The 22,652-nt window shown below is 37.5% G+C and overlaps 1 long non-coding RNA gene across 1 annotated transcript; it reads right to left on the bottom strand.

Moving 5' to 3' along the window:
- Nucleotides 1-20,517: 20,517 nt before the first annotated feature.
- Nucleotides 20,518-21,754, bottom strand: LOC138891787 (uncharacterized). The gene is made up of 2 exons (XR_011408110.1): nt 21,488-21,754; nt 20,518-20,816 (listed from the first exon to the last, which is right to left on the bottom strand). It is a non-coding gene; the product is annotated as an uncharacterized lncRNA (long non-coding RNA).
- Nucleotides 21,755-22,652: the final 898 nt, after the last annotated feature.

Raw genomic sequence — 22,652 nt, 5'->3', positions numbered from 1 at the left:
GTGCTTGCTGGGTGAGGTTGGCTGAGTTTGTGTATGTGATTGTTAGTGTAAACGTTTTGGCAAGATGTGTGCTGAAGTTGATTGAAAAACGAGAAGGAAAAGAGGGCACACACACTGTTTGACGAAATGCCTGAACAAAAAATAGGCCTGAGCGAATAAGATTACCTTCGCGAACGTGATGGTCTGCTCGCGAATGCGAAGGCCAAATTCTGGGCAAAATTTCTTTTTTTTGACCTTCGCGAACGCGATGATACACTCGCGAACGCGAAGTTCTAAATTTGGGCAAAACTTTCTTGATCTTCGCGAATGCGATGGTTCTCTCGCGAACACGAAGAGCAATCACTGGCAGTCCTTAAATTGGCGAAAAATAGTAACTTTGCACAACTCTGCCCAGGACCTTTTTTGCCCATTTCTTCGACCTAAATACTTCCTAATACATTGTTTTAAGTGTCTATATGAGCTTTTAACATTGTTGGTCTATTTTCTAGGTACTTTGGGCATAAAATGGATCTGGTACACAATGAAATTGAGCAAGAACATGTCCTTGAAGCTGAACAAGAGGAACCCTTTGATCATGACCGGTTTCTATCTGCAGCATGTGAGCGGAAATATGATGAACTCTTGTCAAAGACCATCGTCCGGGAAAGAGGCATAAATATGGAAAAGGTTGAAGCTAAAATGTCGGGCTTCTACACAAGATTGGTAGAAAGTAGGTGGATTTGTTTTGCCGAGCAACCAAATAATGCCAATCATATAGTAGGTTTGGAATTTTATGCAAACACCTTGAGGACCGACTTCCAAGGTACCTTAGTTACTACTGTGTGGGGTGTGCAAGTCCATTTTATCCCTGAGGTAATCAAAGGAATTTATGGCATTTCCAATGCCGATAATGAGGTCTACTGAGACAGAGCTAAAGCAGGAGGAAACTAGTGGTTAGTGGACAAATTACATGATGGGGTGACCCCAAAGTGGATGACAGTGCACAAGGGAGTTGATTCTTATGATTTCATGGCCGAGGCAAAGACATGGCTCTCTATTATTTGTGCAAGAGTCTTGCCTTCTATAAATGACATTGATGTGACACAAGAGAGGGCACTGATAATTGCTGCTATCATGCATGGGCTACCTATGAACCTGGGGGAGCACATTGTTAGAGAAATCGAGGAAGCCACCCATGGGAGGTCCAAGAGCCTATTCTTCCCATCCTTGATCACTCGACTATGCTATGATGCTGGGGTGTTGAAACGCCCAGATGATGTTGAGAAAGGTCCGGGAAAGGCGATGATCCATCCTTTACTGAAAAGGGGACCCAGTGACAAGTAGAAAAAGAGGAGAATTGATGTGGCATCCTCTTCATTTGGGCAGTTCTCTGAGGCCACCACTGATCCCGTTGGATCCTTTGCACCTGCACCAGGGTCATTTGACCCCATGGGACCACTCCAGTCCGACCCTCACACTATGCGTCACTTATCCAGTCAGATACACAGAGTAGATGCACACATTAGGCAGCTCATAGCTGGCCTTCCTACTGGCCCACCTGGGCTAGCACATCTACTGGCACTGCTACCCCATTATCCCTTGATGGCATGGTCAAAGAGCAAAAAGCAATAAATGGTAAGATGGAGGCCATGAACAACATGTTGGAAAATATGAGCCGCCGACAAGGGAAGATTGAGAAGCGGCAAAGAAAGTTCAAAGAGCATGAGAAAAAGAAAAGCAAAATCTTGTCCAAAATGATGCACAAGCTGAGTTCATTTTGTGGCTCACATGAGTCAGAGGACGAGGATGATGAGGATTTGGAGCTCAAATTTCCCACAACATATAGCTCCGAGTGATGTAGTTTCAGGGAGCACCTCCTTCATTTTATCTTGTTTTGTTTTATTGCATTGAGGACAGTGCAACACTTTAGGTTGGGGGTGACTCATTTACATGTGATGATGTAGTTGGAGCATGATTATAATTTTTTTTATTTCTTAAAATGTGTAGATTGGTTGACGTAGTAGTTTATTAGTGATAGTTTGAAGTTTAATTCTAACATGTTAGCATTAATTTTTCTTATTAGTTTTTATTTTTCATAGTAGTATTAATGAAAGTCCTTGGTTTTTCTTTATACTGCGATTCTTTTCCAAGGAATTTATTTGTGTTGAACCGGTTGACTTTTCCCTATGATGGATGGTGTGATAACTTTCTTAAGGGATTAGTCTTGTCTAGTTTTTTAATTCTACTTTTTTATTTATTTATTATTATTATTTTTTTAGTTAGTTTAGTAGCTAGTAGTGAATAAATTGGTTTTTGGGGGGTGATCTTGTATCCATAAACTAATATGTGGCTTGCTTGGTGCCAACATGATTTAAACCTCGGCATATGAATTCTTGAGTTTTGAAAAAGAAAATGATTGAAGTAAAGATTATTGTCATGACTTTTAGACTCAATTTTTGGCTTTTTAATTCACTAAATAGTTTCTTAGGCTATATGTGACTTCCTTGAGATTCATTGGTTTCAATTGGATTTTGGATTTGTATTCCACTTGAGTTTTCATGTTCCATGTGTGGCGAGATTTATTGTGAAGTTCTTTTACATCATTTGTAGTCTAGAACTTGCCCGAAATGTGCTTCAAGGCGAAATCCTAGACTAACTTGGTTAAAAAATGATGTTGGGCCTTCCTTAGACCGCTATTGTGCCTAATCTTCCTACCCTTGCATAATTTACTTAGTCAACCCCTTTTGAGACTTTAAACCTTTTCTTTGGCAACCATGTTACAAACTATCGTTCTTTATTGATTATCTTTTGGCACCCTACCTCTTTAAGTACTTTGAAGTATGAACATAGGCTAAAAGCCTAAGTTTAGGGGTGAAGGTTGGAAAAGTTGTGATGTAGAAGTTGCTTAAAAGGTGAAAGGTGATTAAAAAAAAAAGAAAAAGAAAAAGGAAAAAGTGAATAAATGGAAGACTAGGTGATATAAAAAAAAAACTTCGAAGAAAGGGTGAAAACATTCTTGAAGGAAGTGTACTTTGATTGTTGAAAAATTATAGTGCTTAGGGAGGTTTTGAGTCACTCTTACCAAATTGTGCCCTACCTTAACCAAAAGCCTAAACTACAACCCTTTTAAGTCCTAATTGATTTTGAACCAAGTTTGTCTACATTAGTGGAGAAATACATGAAGGACAAGCCTATGGTACTACTTGTGTGCATTTGAATATCTTTGTGAGAGAGAGAGTTAATTCTTTCCATTTGATATCCCATGTATGTGTTGAATTGCAATTTATGAGTTGGGGATTCTCTCTTAAAGTGTGAGGGCACATGAGATTTGAGTTGTGAATTTAATTCCATTTTTAAGTGGGAGGAATGAGCGAGGGAAGATAATTGTGATAGAGAGGCATATTTTGAAGCTTTAGTGTCATAACTTGGTTGCTACTTTGATTAATATAGTGTATGAGCACTTGAATTGAAATAAAATTTGTGAGTAGTTGGTGATTCATATGCTTTGGATTAATTGTTGGTACCAACCGAAGCCATTAGATTGTGCTTAAGTGAACCCTTTTGACTTGCAATGATGTTTGGTATGCCATTGAGCTTGATTGGTAATTTTATTGAAGGATATTCTTAGTTGTTGAATTGCTTGAGGACAAGCAATATTTTAAGTTTGGGGGTTTGATAAGTTGGTATTTTACCCACTTATCTCTTCTTGATACTTAGGCTTTTGTATGATCATTTATTGAGGTTTATTGGCATATTTCAGGTATCAAGTGATTTAGAAGTGATGGTGAGGAAACCAAGTAAAAACGAGTCAAAAAGAAGCTAAAATGGACAAAGGAGATCTGCCCAGTGAATTACCCTTCGCAAACGCAAAGGGTTAGATGCGAACGCGAAGCATCAGGACAAAAAGCCTTCGCGAACGCGAGATGCTGTACGCGAACGCGAGGAAGGAGGAAGCCAACCTTCGCGAACGTCAAGGTATAATCACGAACGTGATGAAGCAGAAGACAAACCTCCGAGAACGCAAAGAAGATATCGCAAATGCGAAAGAAGCAGAAATCAAACCTTCGCGAACGTGAAGTATTGTTCGCGAACGCGAAGAAGAAACTGGGCGGAAAAACTAGGCAGATCTGGAATTTCACGATTTTGACCCCAAACCATTTAATACACGACCTAGCTCATTTATCTGGATCATATCATATCTTGGAAGATCTTTGGCTTATTTTCAGCCCATACACTAGAGAGAACAAGTCTTGGAAGCTAGGGTTCTTGCACACACACTTGGGTCTTGAAGATTTGAAGCTTTTGGTTGAGAATTTCTTACTCCTTTATGCTCATTTCTTCATTTCCTTGCTTTGTATTATATATCTAAGTGAGTAGTATTTATTTCAAATACATGAATCTTGTTTATGGAAATATTCATATTTAAAGTGTGGATTAAATACTTTGTTGTGCTTATGTATTGAACGATTTTTATTTATTATGAAGCGAGCTATTGTTTCTTTAATTATTCTTGTTCTTAAATGTTTCCAAAGGGATTAGCTAACCCTAGGACTCGCCCATTTACTTCGGATTAATTTTGGAAAAAATAGTTCGGGGTTGGGAAAGATTAATTAACAAGAACTTGAGGCGTTAACCCTCACTTTATAGATTCTACCTAGGAATAGGAGTGAACTACTTGTAGCCATATTCGGGTGTGCTTAATCTCTTAATTGTTTTAGGGATAATTCAATTAGGAAGTCTTGTTAGTCTTCGAGAGAAGCTAATATAGAATTATTATCCGAGGCTAATACATAATAAACTCGTTCATATTTATAAAATTGTGAAATATATTGGATCCTTACTTGAGTGTAAATCCTGATGCACCCATGCTTGTAGCCATTGATCATTTTACTTGCTTTCTAGGTTAGTTTACATTTTCGCATTTAGCTATAATATTTTCTCAACCACCATTCTAAGTGTTTCGCATTGCATAATAAGTTATAATTCTCTTACATTCCTAATCGCCTACATATTGTTCTCTATGGGATTCGACCCCGACTCAGAGTTGGGTAAATTATATTGCATGCGACCGTGTCCATTTACTTTTTAGTAGTGGATTTGGACGTCATCATCTGGGAAAGTCCCTTACCATATGTCTGGTATCACCACACTCAAAACAAACTCGCGATGGGCGTGTCTATTAAAACTGGCCCTGGCCTGGTCGGTTAAACTGACCGCTGAAGGCACCTCATGCAGGAGGTGCACTAGAAAGTGGCTGAGCGAAATGGGCGACCTAGGACCTCGGAATAGAAGGAGCACCGCTAGAAGCTGGAAGTGATGAATAAACTAGGCAGCTCACATAGCCTCCACCATGACGGGCTACAATTTGAGCGCGGACAGCAAAATATCCTCTCGAATCTTGAGGCCTCTTGGCCTCCCTGTCCTTTCTCTCATGGCCCCGCATACCCTCCAACCTCCCCGCAATCTCTACCACCTACTAATACACAGTATCCATCTCCAACTCTCGGGCCATACTGAATCTAAGACTATAGTTGAGCCCCTCGATAAATCTACAGACTCGCTCTGAGAATATAGAAACCAAGGTAGGTGCATGTCGGGACAATGCATTGAATCTGATAGCATACTCTAACACTAACCTAGTCCCCTGACACAGCTGCTAAAACTCGGTGCGCCATGTATCACGAAAGGTCTGGGGAAAAAACTCTCTCAAAAACATCTCTGAAAACTGAGCCCAAGTGAGTGGGGCTACAACAGTTGGTCTACCCTCCTCGTAATCCCGCCACCACCGATATCCTGACAGCTGAAATGTAGTAAAAGCAACTCCGCTCACCTCCACAATACCCATGGTGCGGAGAGTACAGCGGCACTTTTCTAGAAAATCATGCGCATCCTTGGTATATGTGTGATTGAAAGTAGGAGGATCATACTACTTGAACCTCCCAAGTCTCCTCTACTCCTCCTTAGATGCCACTGGCCTGACATCAGACTGAACCGGAATAACGAGCTATGCTGGAACGACACCCGGGACCTGATCAATGTGGACCTGCTCCTCTAGAGCAAGGGCCGGGAGAGTCTGAGCTCCTCCCTTAGCCTGAGATGTAGCTGGTGCAAGGGGAATCAATCCCGCCTGAGCTAGAGTGCTGAGCATGCTCAAGAATTGTGCTAGGGTCTTCTGAAGTCAAGGGGCAGTAACAGGCGCCTCGGGTGCCTGTCCCCCAACTGAAGCTACTGGTGGCTCCTTAGTCATTGCTCGGGCAAGTGCTCTAACTGTAGAACGTGCCCCTCCTCGGACTCTGCCTCGGCCCTAACCTCGCGTGGAACTAGTAAGGGCGCGGGTGTCTGATCACCGTATCCAGTAGTGCGTGTCCTCACCATCTGTGAAGGAATAGAAGACAAAGATTCAGATTTCGGAGTCAACCAATTTGCATGATAAGGAATCAAAGGAGTGGAATTTCCTAACAGTTCTATAACCTCTCGAAGATAAGTACAAATGTCTCTGTACCGATCCGCATGACTCTACTAAACTTGCTTATGACTCGTAATACCTATGAACCTAGAGCTCTGATACCAACTTGTCAGGACCCCAATTTCTCACCTTATGATGTCGTGATGGCACCTATTCTTTAAGACTAGGTAAGCCTAATATTCATTGTTAGCTTAACAGAAATAACAAAACTAAGATAATAAAATAAACCCATAAGCTCATATTAACTCCAAAATGGAACATCAACAACATAATCCCCAAAACCGGTGGAACTGAGTCATAAGCTCTACAGAATACTATAAACCTCTAATACAACACTGTTTGATAAAAGGATAAACAATAATGAGATTATAATAGAAGGTGACTCCAAGACATGCGGTCGTCGAGCAGGTATACCTTGAAGTGTTCGGAAATAGCTGAATGATCACTATCGTCCGGCACGGGCAGATGTACCTGGATCTGCATAAACATGTGCAGAAGCATAGTATGAGTACACTATAATGGTACCCAGTAAGTATCAAGTCTAACCTCAATAAAATAGTGACGAGACCAGATCAAGACACCTACTAGGACAAGATAAACTGAATAAGGAATAAAAAAACCAATAATGGAGAACAAGGAAAAAGAATAATAACAAAGCAGTATAATAACGTAGTCTAACAACATAATTTAAGGAAAGAAAGGCAATGAGAAGTGAACACATAATGAGAACAACAAGTTATCAAATACGGACTAATACAAGTAAGAAAGTGAAGAAAATAACAAGAACGGTTCAACCAACACGCCTCTTTAATCATGGAATATACAACAAGAATCACAACCCAGGTACCACGCCTCATATTATTTTACAATTTCAATCACAATCTTTCCTTATATCACCGCGTGAGCCTTGCATTAATTTTTAAAAATATTCTTCCCGAAATAGCTACATGCGTTTTAGCCACCTTATCTCATCGCGTGGCTTCAAGTAATTCCTTTACTAGCAACACGTGTATAAATCCCACTCTATCTCACCGTATATGTATCAACCCCTATCCTTATATCACTACTTATGTATCAATATCACAACACAATAATCAACCCGCACCACATATGACCATATGCCACAACACTTGCCAAAATTAACAATACCAATGTTAACTTAATGTATAGCCCATGGCTCAATCACAGTGTATACAAGAATCTCAATAACATCAAAGTGACTGAGGAATACTCAACAAGGACATATATCTAATGAATTAACAACTTCAACCTCGATGTGATAATGGCTTCCACAACTTCAACTTCATCATCAATAACTCAATAAAGAGATATTCCACTAAATAATAACTTCAAGTAAGAGTAATTTAACAATAAAGGAGTAACGAGACAATAAGACAGGTAGTAACTTCAACTAAAGCATATGAGAGCAATTAAAACAAGAAAATATGGAACAAATACTAACAACGTTAATTAGAGCATGTGAGAGTAAATTTAACAATGAAATATGTAACATGTTATGGCAAATTCAATTAAAGGCATGGAAGAAGTCAAAATTCTAAACCGGTCAAAATACCACATATAGCCTGTGTACACACTCGTCACCTTGTGTGCACGTCTTTCATATAGTACAATTAACACAAATAACCCAAATCATAAGGAGTCGTTCCCCCACATAAAGTTAGGCAAGATACTTACCTCAACTAGGCCAAATCAACCCTCGAATATAGCTATTCCCTAAAACTCGCCCCGCACGGCTCAAATCTAACCAAAAATGACTTAATATCATCAAACAATGCAAGAGATACCAATTACAATAGATAAAGCTTTGATCTTTTCTCAATTTCACAAAAGTCAACCCCCCGAGCTCGCCCGGTCAAAACCCGGGTCCAAGGATAGAATCTGACTACCCATAACCCCACGGGTCCATATATGTGTTTTCTTTTCAAATCTGAATCCAAATCATCTGTCAAAACTCAAATCTTTATTTTCAAAACTTTGACAAAAATTCGCAAATTTTCCTCGTTGATTCCCATATATTTAATGTTAAATCTAAGATATAATCATGAAATACACTTGAAAATTGATTAGAATCATTTATCCAATGTTTGTTGATAAAAATCCCCTCTCCAAATCGCCTCCTAACGAGTCTAGAGTTCTAAAATATAAAAAATAGACTTAATCCTGACTTTCTAGCCTTTATGCTCAGTTGCAGATGTGGCAATTGCGACACTAGGTTCGCGATTGAGACCCTCGCAATTGTGAAGAAAATCTCGCAAATGCAGCTTCTGACAGCCTAAGAGAACTTCGCAAATGCGATATTGGGTTCGCAATTTCGAACCCTGTTCCCATTACAAATGCGACAAATTATGTCGCAATTACGACCCTATCCAAATCTGCCTATGTTCTCAATTGCGAGTGAGGCATCGCAATTGCGATACCTGACCCTCACATGTTCACTTCGTGATTGCGAGGCTGGTGATCCCAACTACGACATTAGAGATACCAGCGCACACCAACAACCTATTTTCAGTCCAAACCTTTTCGAAACACGTCCGAATCTCATCGAGCCCCCGGGGCTCCAAATCAGATATCCACACAAGTCTAAAAATATCATACGAACTCACTCTCGCGATCAAAATACAAAAAATAACATCTAGAAATACGAATCGGACATCAAGACGCATGAATTTCAAAGAAAAGTTTAAGAACCTCTAGAATTGCAACCAAGCATCCGAATCCTATCAAATCAACTCTAAATGACACCAAATTTTGTAGACAAGCTCTGAATAGCACAGCGTACCTATTCCAAGTCCCAAAATCGAATTCCGAACCCGATAGCTAAAAGTCAACCTACGGTCAAACTTGAAAAATCTTCTAAACCTTAAATTGTCAACTTTCGGCAAAATAACACAAATCAGCATACGGACCTACGAATTCGATTTTGGGCATATGTCCAAGTTCAAAATCACGATACGAACCTATCGAAGCCATCAAAACACCTTTCCGATGTCGTTTCCACAAAGTCAAACTTTAATCAACATTTCTAACTTAGGCTTCCCGGAACGAACCAATCAACCCCGCAAGTCATAAAGCCAAAATTATACATGTGTTATGCATCAAAATGGGAAACGGGACGCAAATACATTGAACGACCAGTCGGGTCGTTACACTAGAAAACCAAAGGAATAGGCTTATAACGAGATTGAACACCTTCCAACTGCATCAGGAGGGACCGATGATCTGATAGAACTCTAGGCAAATAAATAACTGAAGCAAGATCAAATTTCACATGCCAATTCAGATTTCAAAGACACCAATTCAATCTGACTTTGACTAGTCCCTTGTACAAAGTCCAAATATAGATAACCCTAAAATCCGATGACAATCAAGCTACAAGAAATAACAAAAATTCTGGAAGTAAAAGTAAGGATGACTTCCACGAACAGCCTCACCAATATTCTCATCAGAGAACAAAAAGACATTAAATCTCTAGCTAAACGGCATGGCAAAAGAAAAATAATTAGAAAGACGAATAAGCTCATCCCATATTATTCTTCGACAAGCCCAAAGTGAAAATTTGACAAGCCGGAAGTGGAAATATTTAAATTAACATACTAAAAAGTGAAATATAAAACCTCAATATCGAAGGTATCCCTCCAAGGAATCCATATTCCACCAAAATATCTCTAGACCTCAATACGAAAATAGCGGAAAAAACTCATCCTGAATCCATTTGATTGGACACGAAGTTTAAGAAAAGAGAGAAAACTTTTAAAATTATGGTGTAAAATGAGGCACATATATTTTGTGTGGCTATAAATCATTGCATAAAGGTAAATTGTTTCCAAATAAGGAAAGAGGACATTCTTTTTGACACAGACTAAAAAAGAAATAGGTTCATATAAATTGAAACGAAGGGAGTAATTCTTTTAATGACTTTATCTGCTTGAATACCAGTAATTCTGGTTTGTAGAGAACAGAAAAATAGAGTACTGATGAATCATATCATGATGATAATGAATCTTTTTTGCCGAGTCTAAACCTTTGTAATTTCAAATAAAGGACTTAAATTCAATAAAAATGGTAAGAAAAAGAACAAGCACTCTCTCATGTGCAATAACCAGTTAAGCATAGCTTTTGCTTCTAGAGGAAGAACCTCCAGGAGCAGCAACATCCTCAAAAATTATATTAATTCGAGGTGCATAATTTCGGCTGTTAAAGCATTATCCAAATCAAATAAGTTAGGAGGCCGAGACAAGTGGGACTGAGCAACCATATTAAGCCGTGGATCAGGAGGTTTACCACCATTACATTTGGAGAAAACTAATTTACTTAGATTTGTCAATACATCTATCAGAAATGGAAATGGAGGGATTTTGTGACTAAGATAATTTAGGGAACAACCCAATAATGACCCAGAATAATCCACGGGCCATCTAACGTAATATGTATACAGTCATAGAATTAAATTGTAAAAAAGTAATAATTCTAGTCCAGATCAATTGATTTTCATCCTTTCTTCGGCTTCCATAAAATTTTAACTTTTTCACGAAATTGAGCAAAGTAATTTCTATTCCCAGCAATTTCACCATAACGGATTTCTTCCAAGGTTTTGTAATTTTCTTTTCAAAATTTTCATCCACTTCGATGGTAAAATAATATTACTTATCATGGAAAAATACTTCTGGATTCCCTTACCCATCATCCTCCGGTTCAGAAGAGTCTATCTCATCATCAGAATCGGTGTCAGTCATAGCATAATTAGAAGCAGTGGGATACTTCATATAATTAGTAGCATAATTGGGTGTGAACCCGTGCCTCAGGGAAAGATTTCACGGTTAGGATAGGAATATACCTAACAGTCTTGCCTAGTTGAATACAGTATTATATTATTTCATGATAGATTCTATACCATAGGAATATAGGATTAATATATTATGGATAGACGGATAGTATTGTGAAAACATGCTATTTATATACACGATCCGGTCAACTAGCAACCATAGATAATTCGGATTAACAGGTGTAATTACGAACTTAATAGGATTAATAAACCGACCACAACCCTGGAATTTATATCTCCCTTGGTTACGTGTTTAAATTTCACAATTGTAGTTGTAATAGAAAAACAAAACTTTTGATTATCTTGGACAGTAAATGATTTTAGTTTGCTTAGTTAACAATTAATCTAAGTCTTTGTGGGTTCGACATCCGACTTTCGAGTCACTTTATTACTTGACGGCCACGTATATTTTCGTGTACTTGGGGAACCAACAAGTTTTGGCGCCGTTGGCCGGGACTTAGTTATTAATTGTTTATCTAAGTTAAGCTTTAATTGATTTCTATTAGAGTTTTTAATTTTCTTATTTATTTAGTATTATAATTTTATTTTATTTTTTTACATGGCATCTTGGAATTAAAATTGTTTGAACAATAGTTATTCTTATTTTGATGATCCTTATCCATATTGTGGAGGACTCCACTGATGAAAAAATTGTCAACATATTCCCGGGAGCGAGGTCGGTGTACAATCTCAATCTTATGAGTGAAATATTTGTAATATGTGTGATGGTCAAGGTGGCCATTGGGATGACTGTCCTAATTCTTTTTATCCTTCTTCCAGCCGTTATTATGATGTTTCTGATAATTTTTGTGAGTTTGATAGGAACAAAGTCGAGAATGTGGAATATGATGCTCAGACTATGGACCTGTTGAGACTATTAGTGGAACAAACTTTTGAACGCCGAAAAGACTTTGAAAATCTCAAGGCAACAATCAAGAGAATGGATATTAAAGTGAGTGAAATGGCTGAGCCGTGTACGGTCCAACAGTCAATTGTAGAGGACAATGGTCACCAGTTTTGTAAAGTTGAAGAAGAATTTTAGAGTCGATCTGTAGAGCAAGAAGTACAGGATATCGAACGTCATGCCTGTATTAGGGATATATTGAAGCAAGTAGCAGAGCAATGGAAGGAACTTAGACAAGCTATGAAAAAAATGAGTGCATCGATCACGAGAATGAAGGCCAATGAGGAAGAATTTGTTGAAGAGAGTGAGTTCCAGCAAGAAGAGAATATTGAAGAAGAGGAGATTTTGAGCCAAACTTGGCTAATAGAACAAGCTAAAAAATTGGAGTTATATGAGGCTCAACGTGAGAAAATTACAGATGTGATGAGACATTTAATAGAAGGAAGAGCTAAACTGGGACAAGAGATCGAAAAAGTTGGCACTGCTATTCACGACTTAGGAGCTCAATTGAATGCAAAGGTTGATGCGTCTAACGCCCAAACAAATAGTTCAGAGTTGTGTGAAGCTGAAAAGAAGCTTATATGCCAAATTGAGGAGCTAAAAGTGGACAGTCAATCATTCGAACATACTTTTATTGATGATGACTATGTTGAGGAAAGCACACGAGAGTCATGTGAGGAAGTAGATAATATTATATTTGAAGACTCTAGTGTGTTCATACGAGGATGTAAATAGTGACGCAATTCTAGAGTTGGAACACATTGGTCCTCATTTCATGTATTTTTCAACATTGTGTTTGGATGATGACTTGGAAATCGAGTCATCTAAGCCTTTGGAGGAGCCAATGAACGAGGAACAAGGTGCTTACATTCTGGAATTTATTGTGCGAGAGAGAAAGAATTACATACCTCTGAAGGCCAATAAGTGTAGAATGCGAAATTGGTTAGTTGGCCCAATTACATTTGTTCCACCACCCCGAGAGCATAGCAAAAAGCTTGAAGCCAAATTGGGAGCTCAATTCATAAGTTCGAGGTGGAGGCAAAAAGTGATTCAAGTCGTGCTGTGACGTGAAATCAGATATTTTTTGGGAGGAAACCCAGCTTTACTACTTTCTTTTATTTTTATTTTTATTATATTATTTTTTTAGTGTCTATTTTTATTTTGTAGGATTACAAGCATAGGAAGAGAAGCCATTGGATGAGTGTAAAAGCGAGCTAGATGTTGAGAACTAAGTGTGGGGTGCCCATACAAAGGACCATATTTGGGGGAAGTCTGAGTACCTTGTGAGCCGTGATTGCTTCAGTGTGGGGTGGGATAATTTCTCGTCCACTCTCGTTATTGTTTTATTTTATTTGTGCATTGGGGACACTCCACTCTTTTAAGTGTGGGGTGGGATAATTTCTCTAGATAATTAGTAGTAGTATGTTACTAAAAATGTTAACTTCTTATTTTGATTTTAGCTTCTTATTTTTGTTTTTGTAGTTGTGTAGTATTTTAGTAGCTTATTTCTTTTTTTGTAAATAAAGAAAAATCGGGAAAAAAAAAGTCGAAAAATTTGACTTTTCCCAACGATGAATCTTCTAGACAGTTTTCTTGAGGGATTAAAGTCTAAACAAAAATCTAAAAATATGTCTTTTAGTTTCCTTTAGGTAGTAATAATCCCCCGTAATTTTTCTTTGTGCCAAGATTTTTTTTCATGGGATGTAGTTTAAACCGGGTCATAGTTTTTTTATTTTGAGTAGGGTAGTATTTAGGAAATAGATGGAGAAAATATGAGATTCGTAGGCGCCCTTGACTTATTTTATAGTAGCATATTTAGGCTTTGGCATATGTAGTATCTTCCCTATATTTTGAAATTGATCATGATGCCGTTATAAATTGGATTGCATGTCTTATGACGCCTATGTCTCGTATTCTTGCCTTATGTTCACTTTGTGCTTAATACTTAATACACGTGGCTCCGCGAATACTTGCATTAGTTTGAGAATCAGAATGAGACTGTCCTTAGTGAGTCATGTGCCATGTGTGAAGTGAGATTTTTGTATAGTCCGTGTCATTGCACTTGTGTCTAGAACTTGACCAGTATATGAGTTGAAGTAAAATTTTAGGTGAGACTCGGTTTGAAAAATGATTTTAGGTTATCTTTGTTCTTTTTGAGCTTAATGCCGATCACAAATAAAATGTACCCCTAATTAACCATTCTGAGCATATAGACTTTTATTTGGCACCCACATTACAAGCCTATATCCATATTTTTCTTAATTGATATTGTTTTGATCCTTTTACCTCTTAAAGTACTTTAATTGGGAAATGAGTACTAAAAGAAGTAAGAAGGGAATTTGGGTGGCTTTCGAGTGGAACCAATGAAAAGAAGAAAAGTGCACTTGTTTTGTAAAAGAATAAACCAATTGCAAAAATTGTAAAGAAAAAAAAAGAATTTGAAAAAAAAGAAGAAGGAAAATATAGATGAATAAATTAACATCTTGTTCTTGCTAGTGGGGTATGAATTAAAGCAGTGCTTAAAGAAAAATGGATAGTCTTTTGGGTGATGTTAGTTGTGAAATTGAAGTTGAGATTGAAGAATATGCGCTTAAAGTTAATTATGTGATATGTTAAAGTGCTTAGGAGGGTGAACCACTATTCCTAAATATATCCTACATGTCTCTTAGCCCACATTAAAATTATGAAAAAGTCCTAATTGAATTTAGATCGAGCAAGCCTACATTAGTAGAGATTTACATTAAGGGCAAGCCTATAGTACCAATTGCATGCATGCGACTTCTTTTGTGAGAGTGAACGATTTTCTTTGATATACATGAGTCCTTAAAATATATTTGAGCATTTAATTTGAATGTATAGATTCAATTTACTCTCTTGTTCTTGTTGTGAGGGCACATGGTTTCAAGAAAGATAACAACATTATTAGACTTCTCTAGGATGTTAGGTGTTCAAGCCATGAGTGCATGGTGACATTGAGTCAGTTATTGAGGCTAGGATTGTTATAAGCATGTCGTCTTTGTTGTGAATATTTTTGAAGAATGACATAAGTTAAGGGAAGTGTAAGTGATTGCATATGCTACAGTTTAATTGTTGCTATCAACCATGGTCATTGGTGTGGTGTGCTCCAAATGTGTAAATATAAAGTGTTCAAGGATAGTATTAAGGGGAAGAGCAACAACTTAAGTGTGGGGTGGTATGTTTGGCTAAAATTTTATATTTTTGCATGTAATTTGCCTTGCATTATACCTCGATCTTGTTAATTTTTGTGTGAATAGTTATAACTCGAGCTTAATAATGGTATTTTATGTGTAGGAATCAATTGGAAGGGATTTGGAGTTTGCATGCAAATTAACGTCAAAAAGGGAAGAATTTGGAGGAAGTATAAGTTTGGTGTTGGCAACGACCAAAACTCCATTGACAGAAGTGGAAAAATTAGCGCCAGGCGCTAAACGAGATGCCAAAGGGCGGATTTTGTCCTAATTCAACTGGGACTTGGGAATTTCAACCCTACACGTCCCCAACATGTATAAAAGGGTTCTAAACCTATTTTTGATCGTAGATCGAACATACTTTGGGCCAAGGGAGAGCACTGAGCCGCTGTGGAGGCCGGAATTCATCAGATTCTATCTTTCTTCCATCAAACTTAGTAATCTTTACGTTTCTTTGGATGAATTATTATTTTGCTACCATATCTATGTGGAGCTAAACTTAGCGTTCTAGGGTTGTGGTTGTTATGAATATTGAATTTTATTAATTACATTACCATTAATTCGAGTTATCATCTCTGGTTGTTTCTCTAAACCGACCACAACTCTGGAATCTATATCTCCCTTGGTTACGTATTTAAATTCTGCAATAGTAGTTGTAACTGAAAAACCAAACCTTTGATTATCTTGGACAGTAAATTGATTTTAATTTTCTTAGTTAATAATTAATCTAAGTCTCTGTGGGTTCGACATCCGACTTGCGAGTCACTTTATTACTTGACGGTTATGTATACTTGCGTGTATTTGGTGAACCAACAATAATTAATAATGACCGGATTTTATGCATAGATGAATAATAAAGAGATCGTTATACATGTATTCTTGAAATTGTTAAGTTCGCGCTTTACTAATATACATATATATTCTTATTTTATATTCTATTTTGACATAAAATAATACATAAATTATCCTATAACCTAATAAAGATATTATTTAATACTACAAATCAAATATTGCATTAGAGTTATGCGATAGATTGTATTTTATGCAACAAACAAATATTATATTATATTATATAAAATTTTGCATCAAGGTTAACTATTCAAATATGTCAGCCCACTTCATAAATAGGAGAGTGATAATTTTCTTTTCCATAAGGGAAAATGTCAACTAAGAAGGAAACTCTTTTGCGTTGATTTACTTCACACAACATCTACTAGTTCTGTTGGACAGAGGACACCTAAGTGGATCTCATCCCCTCCGTCGTCAAGTCACCTTGAGGATTGCGACTTTCATTTGGTATATGTATGGAGCAAAAATTTTGAAAAGGTTTTTAATGTTTCACAGCATATATTCGAAAAAACGCTAGGAGCTGGGGAGACGTTACTGGCTATGGAGGCCTGGAGGAGTAGTAGGGACGCTAGTGGTATGTCGACCACGACATCAAATTGCATCACGGAAGCTAGTAGAGGGGTGTTAGGAGTCTCGAAGGATTACTCTGGTAGACACAAAGAGGACTGGTAGTGTAATGGAGAGGTCCAAGAAAAAGTGAAAGTCAAAAAAGCAGTGTATTTGAAGCTTGTTGAGAGCATAGACGAGGAGGAGGAGAGGACGAATAGGGAGTGGTATGAGAAGGCAAAGAAGCAAGTGAAGGAGCAGTCACAACGGCTAAGACTGTAGCTTTTGGATGTTTGTATGAAGAACTTGGGGACAAAGGTGGGGACAAGAAGCTGTATAGGCTACCCAAGGTGAGAGAAAGGAAGGCCCGTGACCTGGACCAAATAAAGTGCATCAATACTGAGGAAAGCAGAGTATTAGTAGAAGAGGCACATATTATACAAATATCGCAGACATACTTCCATGAATTCTTGAACAATAGGTACATGAGCATTGTGTTAGGTGATTTGAAGCACTCAGAGAGTCATCAAGATTTTGGATATTGTATGCGTATAAAGGCTGAGGAGTTAGAGTGGGCTATGCTTAAGATTAGTAGGGAAAGAGCAGCCGGGCCAGAATAATTCCGAAAATGCAGGTAGGGTAGGCTTGGAGTGGTTTACTAGGTTGTTTAATGTCATTTTTAGGACAAAGAAGATGCTCGAAAAATGGAGATGGAGTACGATGATTCCCTTGTACAAGAACAAGGGTGATATCCAGAATTGCAATATTCCTCTTCCCTCTGATTAACCTTTATGTAGGCTTAAGCTATCTTCCGATTTGCGGCTCATGGTATTAGTTATTACTTTAGCCTTTCATAGACGCTATGGAATATCCGTGATACCATCATCTAACAATTCAATCCCTTATCTATGACCTAAACTCCATTCTTTCTTTTAACTTATACCAGGGTCTTCTACAACTGTATGAATGTCAGTATATATGCTGCATGGATAATATTCCAAAATCGTAAGTGTGTCCATGACGTAACTAACTCTGGATCACTAATCGAATAATTCCTTTCGATCCATCTCAGCTTTCTTTAAACGTAAGCAATTACGTTTCCTGGTCTTTCTGCCCCCTTGTTGCGTGCATACTTAGCTTATCTTAGTTCCCACGCATGCCGGAATTTTGTGCAATTCATAAGGTCTCGAATATTACTTTTTGTTTCATTTCACGCTCATTAGCCACGATCGGTGCCTTTTTCTTATTGAGTGCATACAATGTTATTGTGAGAATGTTGTAACAAGACCATTTCCTCTTTAGGTCACTGTGCTTAGATTGAAGACTTCTTTCTTATTTTCTCAGCTAGTCTTTTATTGTAGTACTTAGGGAGGACCCTCTGATTCTTGCAAGGCTACGAGCTTATTACATTGTATACTCGATGGGATTTGATGTTCGTACTCACATATAATTATCTGTAGGTACTTACCTCCACGCCCTTGTGCTTGTAGGGTTGCTTCTGAACTTATATTTTTGACTGTCTTCTTAGTGACATTCTCTTTTATTTACCTTTAACTACCCCAACTCCTATCTGAATATATCTCAAGGATTACGATGTCATATCTGCGAGATTGAATTCTCCATGTTGGGGTTCACTATGTTCGTCTTGCACAATCTGTTGATTTGTCAGTGTCCTCTTATTTAGCCATAATTAGGCTTTTCCTGAATCAACTACTAACTACTCGTTGGCTCATTCTTATATCAATATTACGCGTAATCTTTCTTGGGTTATTTCCTTTGTCTTAACTTATGTCTCGCACTAGTTCCTTGTTTATCAATAACATCTCGGGTAGGAACCCTTAATCCCTTTCCTTGACGTCGTGCTTGCATAATGTTTTGGAATTGTAGCATAACTGTAGGATTCAGATAAATGTAATCTCATTCATTTCTCATGTTTATCGCATTCTTCCTTTACCATTCCATAGTTACCAAAACTACTTAATTCTGACTTTATGCCACATCACTCCATATTCCCCCCTTTAGGGAAGTACTAGGAGTTGGATCCACGAGGATCTACCTATAGATATTTTATCTCTTCCTCTTTGGCATTTTTTTCAAATCATTGATGACCCTTACTCGTCTTGCGGCAATGCTTCTATATCAAGAATAATAAAATTTCTTATTCGCGAGGGTGACACTTAGTATAACTGGCACATACAGTCTCTTAAGCTTAACTTTGCTCACATTGCTTGCCTTAGGGAAGCGTCTTCCTGAATGACCATTCTCTGAATTTCTCATGAATCTTCTTCTGTTGTCAATTCCATTTTCGCCGGAACACAATCTAAAATTCCCATGATGCCGACCATTATCAAATCACCCAGTCCCTAATTCATGTTTAGTTTATCTTGTTCACCAGCCCATATTGATTTCTATTATTCCGGGGTCTAACTTTTCCTTCTGGTAGTCGCGTTGGAGTCACGAACTTATTTCTCGAAATGAGGGTATGACTTTATGGCCTATACTATTTTGCTGTCTCAAGGCCCATTACCTCTCGTCTTTTCTTTCACTTAACTATAGACTCTGTAATACTGTCATTTTGTTTTCTACTATTGTCATCCATGCATCACATCTTACTGATAATGCTTCATTATCTCTCTTCTTATTTCCCTGCTAATATTTTTGTCTATCACTTTTATTCTGAAAACTTTAATAAGACATTCTTTTGCTTTTAGCTCCCCTTGTTTCATTTGTTGGCTCTTCGGGTTGCCTAACATTCTTCCTTTACTAGAGACGAGAGCCACATTAAGATAATATTTATCCCTTCAGGATTCCAATGCCTATCTTTGTAGTACTCATATTTAGCTTTACTATTTTTGAATGCACCATCTAGGTGTCTTACAAGGAGATCTATTACCACATTTGTAATATCCTTCGGAAATGTCAACTGACATAAATAATCCATTTACCATTTTGGGTTACTCTAACCCCATCCGGCTCCTGATATCCGTCCTTCTCTTATACTACTTCTGTTAGCTTCCATAGGGCATAAATGAGATGGGTGTGGCCAATTGTATATACCTCTCTTACAATTGAAGGTAACTCAAAATGCTTATATCTCCCTTCCTGAATGGTAAATAATGATAATCTTCATGAGCTGGGTAACTCGTATCCTTTTTCATCTTGCTTCTTTTACTTGTTGAAGTTTGTATCTACCTTCTAAATCTCTCATTGCTTTTTACCATATGGGTGGATAGATATTCATGACTTAGGTCTCCTTTTCCAGAAGCTTACACATCTTAGTACACACATCATTTGCTGAATATCTCATATTTATCCATTATAAGCATGATGCAAAAATCGAGCTCCTCCGACTCAATTCTTCCACAACTATACCTCTTACCAAACGTCTTTCTGGATGTAGGCATCATCGTATTATGAATAAGATAGAGTTTAGAAAGTTGAGTTCTTACAAATGAGCTCTACCACACGATCTAGAGTAAGAAGAAAGAGTGACAGTCCTAAATTCCATATAGCCTCCTGCTTATAAGTATGGTGCACGACACACCCATAAACAAGACTCTACTAGACACGACTTGTAGACTCCCTAGGATAGAACTACTCTGATACCACTTTTGTCACGACCCAAACCGATAGGCCGCGATGGACACCTGGTACCTTACTTAACCGAGTACCAATATAACGTATCTTTCGTATCATTCCATTATAGGTAAATGAACCGGAGTAAAGCATGAGGGAATAAACTTATACATATGACATACTGGTCTATAAGACCATAATGATCACTCGTACACTGAACATAGGCCGACAAGGCCATACAATCTTCCATATACATGACATCTATCTACAAGCCTCTAAGAATAAATAATTGTCATAAAGGTCGGGACAGAGCCCCGTCATACCAAACAATACACATCTAAATTATACTGACCAAACAAGCAACTCCGAAGCAAATGAAGTGCACCAACATCTTCCGCTGAGCTAATCGCCTACTTGGAGGACTCTTGACCAGTCTATCGAGACCTGCGGGCATGAAAAACAGCATTCCCAGGCAAAAGGGACGTCGGTACAAATAATGTACCGAGTACGTAAGAAATAAAAATCAGTAAATAATATACATGAGAGAAACATCGAGTAAAAGACTCGACATGTACGCCGGCATAGCTCTGTGAATTATTTCATTTTTATTATGTCATGCATATGCGTATAAATGTCATACCATGCATAGGTATATGTGTTCATAACATCATCAAGCCACTGAGGGCATCCCATCATATCATTTCGGCCACTGTGGGCAAATCATCAACGTATACCAGCTGATCAGGTGGTGGTGCATATATAATGCCATAACCTTTTCCCATATCCCATATACATATAATATATGCGTATATAATGCCATCTGGTTATGGGTCAATGTACATGTATAAATGCATGAAATGCATAAGAAATACGTTAATAAGATTTTGTCGGAATGTCATAAAAATAATATGCCTGTCGGATAAATTTTATCAAATATATATTTTTCTAAGACCCATGAACAGAAGATATAATAATAATTCACATGGGAAAATCAAGAATATAGACACCCCTAGTATTTCTATGAATAGAGTCATTTATGAAAGTTGCGTATTTTGCTCGTTTCATTTGTATTATTTGGATCATGCCAAAAGAAAGAAGGGATAGCCTTAACATACCTGGAGTAAAGAAAAATCCGTGTGATATTCTTTAGATTTACAAATCCCGCATTGCTATTATATTAAATAGTCTTCGTATGAAATGTTGAAGCAATTACGTTGCCAGAATGATATCTCTCTTTGCTATTTTATTAAGAAATGTTGTTTCTATGTAGATGAAATACAAGCATTTCTCAAGCAAATCTTTTTTCTATGTAGACTAAGCATCATTCTTTATGACTTTGAGAAGTCTTTCACCTTATGAAGTCTCGTATAGAATCTGGTTGTAGTTTCATCCATCACTTAGCAAATACAAACATCTCACTTAATAACTTAGGAAGATGTCTTTGTATGAAAGAATGAAGTCACTCACGTTGCTAATGCAAATTCTTATCTTTGCTTAAGCCTTACACATTACATAGTAGTTGTAAGCATCCAATTTTGTGAATTAGAGAGATTTTCAAGTCTTGGTGGTGTGGGGACCACTTTTTAAGATGACTAAGCCACAAAATTCTCTTAATGTGCCAAATTATTATATGGATTAAGAGTCATATCTAACTTTGCTCTTGGCTGCCACGTTAGGTTCAAGAGTTTATCCAAACTCTTAATTAATCACTAATTCATTATTTAACTAATTAATATCCTATTAACCAATAATCAACCAATTACCCATATAATTAAGAATTATCTCTAATTACTTAAAATACTACTTACTTTTAACACACCTTATACACCTTACCATCATGGCCATGTGGTACCTTGTATAGTACTAGTCCATAAATATCGGATATTTTAGCTCGGACCGTATTTTATCCCAATATGTCAAACTTCTACGAAATTTATTTTATTCAATTTACTTACCCTCTCACCTTCACGGATTTACTCATCACTTGTTTGAAATAGCATAATGCTTATAATCTCAAAATAATCTCATTCTCGAACTTACATCGATTAACTTGCGACGAAACTTTAACGTACGAAAATGCGGGATGTATTATCTCATTTTCGAGATTTTATCAATTTACTTATTGCGTACTTTCACGTACGAAAATATGGGGTATAACAGTTGGACTTCAGCACGGTTCAGTTACATGGGAACTTGACTTATGATGTAGTGCCGGTGGCCATTTTGGATCGGTAGGTTTGAAAGTTGACATAAAAGGATATTTCATAAGTGAAGGTTTAT

Source organism: Nicotiana tomentosiformis, chromosome 5, assembly GCF_000390325.3.
Source record: "Nicotiana tomentosiformis chromosome 5, ASM39032v3, whole genome shotgun sequence".
NCBI lineage: Eukaryota > Viridiplantae > Streptophyta > Magnoliopsida > Solanales > Solanaceae > Nicotiana > Nicotiana tomentosiformis.
This window is presented reverse-complemented; position numbering and strand designations above follow the sequence as displayed.